General features: G+C 40.7%; 1 pseudogene; it reads left to right on the forward strand.

Annotated features, from left to right (window-relative positions):
* Positions 1 to 8,181: 8,181 nt before the first annotated feature.
* LOC130887150 (60S ribosomal protein L35-like) lies at positions 8,182 to 8,489 on the forward strand (annotated as a pseudogene).
* The last annotated feature ends 200 nt before the right edge of the window (positions 8,490 to 8,689 follow it).

Consider the following 8,689-nt stretch of genomic DNA (forward strand, 5'->3'; position numbering starts at 1 on the left):
GTGTTTGTTGATTGCCATTAGAACCGCTTCTTTGGACTTCTACACAGACCAGGTCTTTGGGGCCATATCAGAACGGATGAGACACCCAACTACTGGATTCTCGTATCACGTAAGCCAAACTGCTTTCCACAGTATCTGTGGCATTTTACATATCTGTCCCAACATGTGAAGATTATTGGTTTCCCATCTCCTCACCCACACTATCAATTGTATTGTATGGATTGTCGTGATAGCCATCTTAGTAGGCGGAGCGTATTGTCCTACTGTGTTTGTGTTATATGTCCTTATTGACTGAGGATTCTGAGCATCTTGTCAAGGGCTTCATTATCATTTTATGTCTTCTTTGGGAAAGTGTCTATTTGAGTCATTTGTCAGTGTGCTTTGGTTATTCGTCTCACAGATGTTAACATGCGCTCATGTATCTGAAAAACTGACTTCTGTAAGGTACGTGGTTTGAAAATATTTCGATGCGTTCTATCATGTTTTCCACATTCTTGGTTTTGGGGGCTGTGTGTGCAAAACTTTTTCATTTGGTGGAGTCTGATTTATTCATTTTTCTATTTGTTGATTGTATTTGGTTTCATACCTAAAATAAAAATCTATTGCCAAATCCAAGGATTAGCTAGAGTTGCCCTGAGTTGATTTCTAAGAACGTTGCTGTTTTAGTCTTCCAAGCAGGTCTTCGACTCATTTTGAGTTAGTATTTGTATAAGATGGGAGGTAGCGATGTGATTTCGTTCTTTTGCTAGTGAATATCTAATTGACTCATCAGCATTTGCTGAGGAAATGGATTCGGCCCTCATTGCACGGTCTGGCCACTCTTGTCAAGTCACTGAGCATGGGTACACGAGTTTGCTCCTGAACTCTTGCTTCTTGGTTCCTCTGTCTGAGCTGGTGCCAACCCCACCTTCCCGCCATTGCTGTAAACTTGGGATCAGCTCTAAAACTAGAAAAGCATCTGTGCTTCGATTGCTTTCACCTGTAAGAAGCCAGGGACCGTGGTGTGCACCTTGGATCCCAGAGCGGACAGAGAAGGCGGATCTCTGGGAGTGCAAGGCCAGTTTTTCTACAGAAAAATTTTAAAATTTTTGTTAGGAGTATCATTCAATTTGTATATCCATTTGTAGAAAATTATCATTAGGGATTCTTTTCCCTCTCCCTCCCCCACAAGACTTGCCTTAGACAAGCACAATGTCCATCCTAACAGGTTTTCTGTATTCTGATAATAGGTTCCTTCACCAATGATGCAGTAAGCCAGATCAAGCTGAGTTTAAAAAGTCAAAGACCAGGTTCCCTCTGGGCAAAGCAGCTCCCAGGTGACCCTCCAGCCCCCAGAAATCAAGGCAGGAGAAGGGCGCAGGAGAAAATCACATGGTCAATCTAGGGGAGGGTCTTAACTACCCTGTAGGGGCCACGTCTTTCCCACTTAGCTGGGCAGTTAACTCTGTCTCAGGGTTCACTCCTTGCTGACAACAGAACTGACATGAAGCAGAGGAGAGAATGGCTCAGGTTTCTTCTGAACACTTACCCAGGGCTGGAATGTGGAAGTTTACAGAGTTATCAGTCGCTAGCATTTCTTCTCCAGATTTTTCATCTGTCACTGTTATCTCTTGCACTGGGCAATAGTGGTTAATATATTTGCTTAGCAATGCATTGAACAAATGCCACCTCAGGAGCCACAGAATTCCTTTCTTGGTGACAGAAAGGCAAGCTTTGCTGTTGCTGTGAAGAGACACCAGGACACGGCAAAGGAAACATTTAATTGAGGGCGACTCCCTTACGGTTTCAGAGGTTCATGACATCATGATGGGAGCATGGCGGTATGTGGGCAGATGTGGTGCTGGAGTTGAGAGTCCTACATCCTGCAGGCAACAGCAGTGGTCTGACTGTCACACTGAGTCAAGCTTGAGAACAAGACCTCAAAGCCCGCCCCACAGTGACACACTTTCCACAGAAGGTGTGGCCCAGATTAAAGTTGTTCTCTCAAGCCTCAAGGTCTAGATTAAAGGCACAGCGTCCTCAAGCCTCCTCCAACAAGACCACACTTCCTCCAAGAAGGTCACACTTCCTAATAGTGCCACTCCCTATGATCTTATGTGATGGAGGAAGGTCATTGGTTAAAAATAAAGAAACTGCTTGGCCCTCATAGGTTAAAACATAGGTGGGTGGAGTAAACAGAATAGAATGCTGGGAGGAAGAGGAAGTGAGCTCAGATGCAGGGCAGCTCCTCTGAGAGACAGACGCCATGCTCTCCTCTCCAGAGCAGATGCGATGAAGCTCTGACCCAGGATGGACGTAGGCTAGAATCTTCCCGGTAAGCGCTCCTTGGGGTGCTACACACATGAATAGAAATGGGTCAAGCAGTGTCTAAAAGAATACAGTTTCCGTGTAATTATTTCGGGGCATAAGCTAGCTAGGCAGCCATGAGCTGGGGTGGCAGGAACACAGCCCACAGCTCCTACTACACTTATGGAAACCAAATATGTTCAAACCTCCACAATATCAAAGCAAATAACAAGTCTTCAAGTCCAAGAATTGTTCTGTGATCTTCTCTTAAATATTAGAAACCTGTACCGGGGGTTTGAACCAATGATGTCACCAAGTTGCGACATGATATTGGGGATAAATGAAAACACCACGCACCTCTGTTGTCAAGATTGAGAATCTTCTTTGTCTTTCTCTAAATGGTCAATTGGCTGTGACATACCTTTGATTCATTTCCAGAATCTCAACGCAATTGGTTTTGGTACCATTCACCAGTCTGTTTGCTGCTTTTGAGGAAATACAAGCTTCCATGGTTTTCTATTTAGCCATTTTCACTGATGCTACTTCCTTAATTCACCTTTTGATAACTGATTTCATGGCAGTTAAACACAGGATGGTGTGGCCACAACAGATTAAATGCATTTCCAAGAGGCAAGGAAGGAACCTACAAGCTCTAGTAGACTATGTAGTGGCTGCATGAGTGTTGACAATATGCAGTGGAGCAGCAACCTAACAGCTGCAGGAAAGGCGGACCTAGGAGGGTGGCAAGGACAGGTGTTGGGAAGAGTACCTTAGCTATGTAAATGTGTGTGTTGCATTTGTTTATGTTGCATTTGTTGAATTATGCAAAGAAGTGTTGCTGTTTCACCTTGCCTGCCTAAGGCACCTGATTGGTCTAATAAAAAGCTGAACAGCCAATAGCTAGACAGTAGAGAGATAGGCAGGGTTCGTGGGCAGAGAGAATAAGTTGGAGGAAGAGTCTAGGTTGGGGGAGGAAGAGAGGGAGACACCAGGGTCAGCCAGTCAGGCAGTTGCCAACCAGCTAGACACATAGACTGTCCTTAAATCTGTGCTTTACAGATACAGGATGGCCTCACTCTGAAGGAGGCCAGAGGACTTTGGAAACTTGGGCCTACACTAGAGGAGATGATGCTGTCCTTGGAAGAGTAGAAGAAACATTTAGGAATTGTTTTAAAGGAGGGAGGGAGGAAAATAGATGAGTAACAGGGACCTTTATTTGGTTTGATTTTGAAGACGGCAACACTAGAGCTTCCCACGTGTTATCATGTCAGAAGCAGCTGGCACTTGCCCAAAACTTGGGGGCCATGTTGGCTGATGACTTGCTGCTCTGAGGATGCTGGAAGCCACCTTGGCTGAGAACGCTGTAACTTGAGCCCACCCATGTCTGCCAGTTCATTATAGAGAGAGCTAGAGAAAGTCAGAGAAGGTGTGAGAAGAATTTCTACCAATTTCTCTTGGTTGAGATGCTGGGTAGAAGGAACAATTTAGGAACAGATTTCGAAAAAAACCCAAAAACTCTGCTCTTGTCTCATTCCGACTGTGCAAAGTAAGCAGACAGCCTTGCCAATGGTGTCAAAAAGTAGTTCAGTTTCCTGGACTGTGAACCAGAAAGCAGGGGACAGATGATGCCATAAAAAGTCCTGCAGGAATGTATTTGGCAAAAGATTCACAAAAGAAATCAAGAGAGTCATAAATCAAATTTTAAGAGCAAATTGCTTTAATAGCAGCTAATTCTTATTAAGCTCTGACTGTAGACTGGCCTCAGCATTTGCAAAGTCTTCACTAATTAAACTCTTAAGGTAATCTTGTGAAATAGGTACTAATATTACTGCCATTTTATAGACAAAACTAGAGCAAAGAGAAGCTGAGCATTTATTTTTAAAAGACCCTTAAAATAGTGGAGACAGGATTTAAAAAAAAAAAAAAGCAAAACTGAACCTGAAACTATCTAATAAAAACTAGCAAAAGTATATCTCATATATCCTATGGGGTAATGTGTCCTTAGAATGACAAAACATAATAAGGAGGGGGATCCTAGTGGGGCTGGAGAGAGAGCTTAGGGGTTAGGAGCACTTGGTGATCTTGCAGAGGACTGAGGTTTGGTTCCCAGCACCCACATCAGTGGCTCACAACTGTCTGTAACTCAGTTCCAGGGGATCTAATTCTGTCTTCTAGCCTCCATGGACCCTTGCACGCAAGTGGTGCACATATGTTCACTCAGGCATGCATACACATGACATTAAATAAGTACAAAAGTACCCCCCAAAATTTATAAGGTACCCCAAAATTCTCTGCTGAAAAGAAAATGACAGGCTTTGGTATTGGTATAAAAATTGACTGAAAGTGGCAAAAATTATGGCAAACCAATAAAATACGAGATACAAACTTTAGAATACACTCTCCCATAACAATTATTGAAAAAGTAGGGAGAGTTATTTGAAGAATATATAAGGAATACTAAGGGGAATGCACTGAGACACCTTGAAAGACGATGTTGAGGCATCAGCGGGTATGGGGTACAGAAGGAGAACCCGTGGGGAACGGAGATCAGACAAAGAGAAGTTCAAGAGACAGAGGCCATGTCTGAGCAGCACGGCGCAGACAGCTTGGCCGGACTGGCCATGTGAGAAATAGTTTATTTTTAAATATTTTCTTAATACAGATTACTAAACTGATGTAATAGCACTGAAATATTTTAATCATGTAGACATGTGGTAGAAGTATTATCCAGCTGAAGCAGAACATTTGATAAAATTTTGGCGTGCCTTTACCTATAATTTCATCTTTTAAAAGAATGAATAAACAACAGGGAAGCTGAAATTCTGGACTTAATTTTTATCCAAAGCAATTTAATCGGTGATGGAGAAATAAATTTCATACGTATACACAAAACCTTGAGAAATATAATAATTTCCGAGTGTCTCATATTTCTCTTAGACTTTAGGAAATCAGATTTTATTTTCTTCTTATTATTATTATCATTATTATTATATTGGTTTTTCAAGGCAAGATTTTTCTGGGTAACCCTGACTGTCCTGGAACTCACTCTGTAGACCAGGCTGATCTTGACATCAGAGCTCTGCCTGCCTCTGCCTTCTGAGTGCTGGAATTAAAGGTGTGTGCCATTGCTGTTCAGCAGGAAATCAGTTTTTAATTAATATTTTATTTCTAACTTTATCTCAGTAAAGTGAAGATGGGCTCAGTTAATCTCTTACATTTGTTGGGATTTATGTTGGGGCTCAGTTCTAAATGTTCCCTTTATGCTCAGAAAGTGTTCACCTCTGACACTGCCCGCAAGATTGAATGCATGTCACTGAACCCCATGCATTGAACATATGGCGAGGCCGTTCCACCTGCCACTGTCGTCTGCCTCTCTCCAGTTCCTCATTCTGGGTCTATCAAGCTCTGCTTCCGCACACAGCTGGTAGACACATATGCAAAGTGGATGATTCTGTCCCCCTAGGAAATTACTCGGAGTAACAGAAAGCACTATTGTCATATTTCCCTGAGTAAATTTCATTATAACTCAATAACAGTCACACATGTTAACCTGAAATGAGTATTGTGTTAATATAACTATAGTTTATATTACTGGTTTATTTACATAGCATTTTTTATTTAGAAAAGAATCAAGTTTTGCGGCTATGATTATTTCCATCATAGTCTGATTTACAGTTGTTTTGTCTCCTCCTCCACTTTCAAACATTCTTTGTGGTCATGTTTTAATAATTCCTTGAAAAATTAAATTGCTGGGGTTTGCTTTTTCAAACCCAATATGAGAACTATTGACTTTGAACAATTAAGTTGAATCTATAGATCTTTCTTGGACTGCCAGTATATTCAAATTTACTTTAACTGTTTAAGTTTGTATCGACTCTTTTAAGCATTATTTCCCTTGTGGGGTCTCTTTTCCAAACTTCTTTGGAGTTGAGATTTGTTTTAATGTTTCACTTATCATTTCTATTGATTTGGAAATTACAAATGTTCTTTTAGTAGTTACCTTTAATCTTCTACAACCAAGGGTACTGAGATTTATTTGTACAAAAAGTCTTCACTGGAATTTTTACTTGGTTATGCTAAATCGGTAAAAATAATTTAGAGAGACTTGACAGCAGTATTGCGCCTAAAGATTTATGTACGTGGTATATTTTTCCATGGCTTTAGATGTTAAATTTGATCAGTGCTTAATGGTTCACATTAAGTACGTTGCACATGTTTTGTTAAATTCGTTGCTATTTTGATACTATTGTAAATGCTATTTTTAAAATATAATTTCAATTCCCAATTATTTTCGTTAAGTGTATAAATATAATTGAATTTGGCTTTAAGACCTTTTATATATGAACCTTGCCATGTGACTTTATTCCGCTGCCAATTCTATTGATTTTCTGTGCAGGCAATTGTGTCAGCACAGGCAAACAGTTTTTCATCTTCCTTTCCAATCTACGTGACTTACTGATTTTTCTTATGTGGTAGTACAGATGTTTTTCTTTTAAAAAATGTTCTGAGATTATACTATCATTGCATATTAACTAAGTTTTTCTACATTGGCTTTATGAGTTTGAGAAAATTTGTTTCTGTTCAGTGCTTGCTGACAATTCTTGTCATGGATGACAAAGCTTTGCTCAGAAGCTTTTTATATATCTACAAAAATGATAATAGGATTTTTTAGTAATATGCTAATTACATTGATTAATTGCAAATATGTAACCCTATTATAAGTCTATATTATTGTTCATTTGGTCATGGTATTTTGCTCATTTTGTACATAGCCAGGTTAGAGTTGCTATAATTTTTTTGTGCTCATGAGTGAGGGATATTGGTCTTTAGTTTTTTTTTTTTTTTCTAGTATCTTTGCATGGTTTAGTGTCAGAGAATGGGTTGAGAAACGATACGTCAAATTTTCATTTTCTTGGACTATTGACACAACTCCTAATCTTTGAGCACTTTACGAAAGGATAAATTCTGGCTTCTGGTTTTGTATGGCCATCACAGCTCCTGCTCCCATTGTGAGTCAGAATCACGGCTTGCGTACCAAACACTCCTATGCTCCACACCATTGGCTGCTTTCAACTACGGCTTTGGTAGGGCATTGACTCTGAGTGATAATTTATCCCATATTTCTATATATAGTAGAAAAAGTCTAATACATGTTAACTCACTCTGTCGTGCTGCTTAAGGGTAACGAAAACATATTTCAAAAAGATCAAAGAAGATCCTAGTCAATATTTCATAAGTAAAGCCAAAGAGGACTCTGAATAGTTTTAGAAGCCTGAAATGTTCCTGCGCATTAAATATGTCACTTACATTACTATACAGTCTAGACCCCCTGACGAGGAAGGATTATGCATATCATTGGACAAACAGCAGGCATCAGGGGTTTGGCCATGTCCGAGATTGCCTGGGGACAAAGAAGGCCTTGCACTTTTAAAGAAATAAAATCAGTTTGTTTTAATTAACTCACAAATAAGAACAACACACAACTAGTTTAAGGAATTTTTTGCTTTTGCACTTTTTGGATGACCTCCATCCAGCGTCTGTTTAAAGGCTATAAAGGCTTGTTATACTGCTCGGTGTGGGAGATTTCTCATGGACTCTCTGTGGGGTTAGCTATGACTGTTAGGAGGGTCACCTTGTAGCTTATCTTCCTTTACCTAATCGGCTTCATTCCCTCCTTCACAGAGAATGATCTCAGGGATATCCTCTGTGTGATAAACTCCGTCTCCAGTCTCAGTCTGGAGAAGTTGAAAGGTCTGGAGGCACAGATGGTAAGAGTGGATTACGGACCAGGCTCACTCACAGCATAGCTGGTGGGAGGTGGAACACAATAAGCCACAGTGTTAGGTGGAAGTGCGTTCTCAACAAAATCTTGGCAATGCAGCCACGACCAAGACCATGACTCAGGATCTGCGTGCCTGGAAGGAGGAACTGCTAAAACAACCAGACCATTGGAAGATGGAACAGTACCAGCTTCGTGTTACCAAGGTAACAGGTGGCACTATGTCCAAACTCTCCAAAATAGCAGTCACCTGCAAATCCATTGCCAGTGTCCTCACTGTCTTAACCAGACTCAAGAAAGCCTCAGGAAATACTACAACAAGAGCTATACACCACTGGTCAATCATGAAGAGAAACCGAAGACCAAGGAGCACGCTTGGAAGGAGAGGCTGCAGCCGCTGTACAAATATGCGCTCAAGGCCTGAGGTGGAAAGACAATAAAGTGCAAAACTGGCTATAAATAGAACCTTTGCTATTGGTAAAATTGGAGTAATATGCTAGCAGAAGGGAACGAAGAGGCCAAAGGAAATATTGGCCTTTTGAGGGATATTAGGATAACAGTAAGGATAAGGCCAGTGGAATCAGAAAACTATGGTAAGCAATGTGACAAGAAACAAACTATAGA

This window comes from Chionomys nivalis, chromosome 15 (assembly GCF_950005125.1).
Source record: "Chionomys nivalis chromosome 15, mChiNiv1.1, whole genome shotgun sequence".
Classification (NCBI taxonomy): domain Eukaryota; kingdom Metazoa; phylum Chordata; class Mammalia; order Rodentia; family Cricetidae; genus Chionomys; species Chionomys nivalis.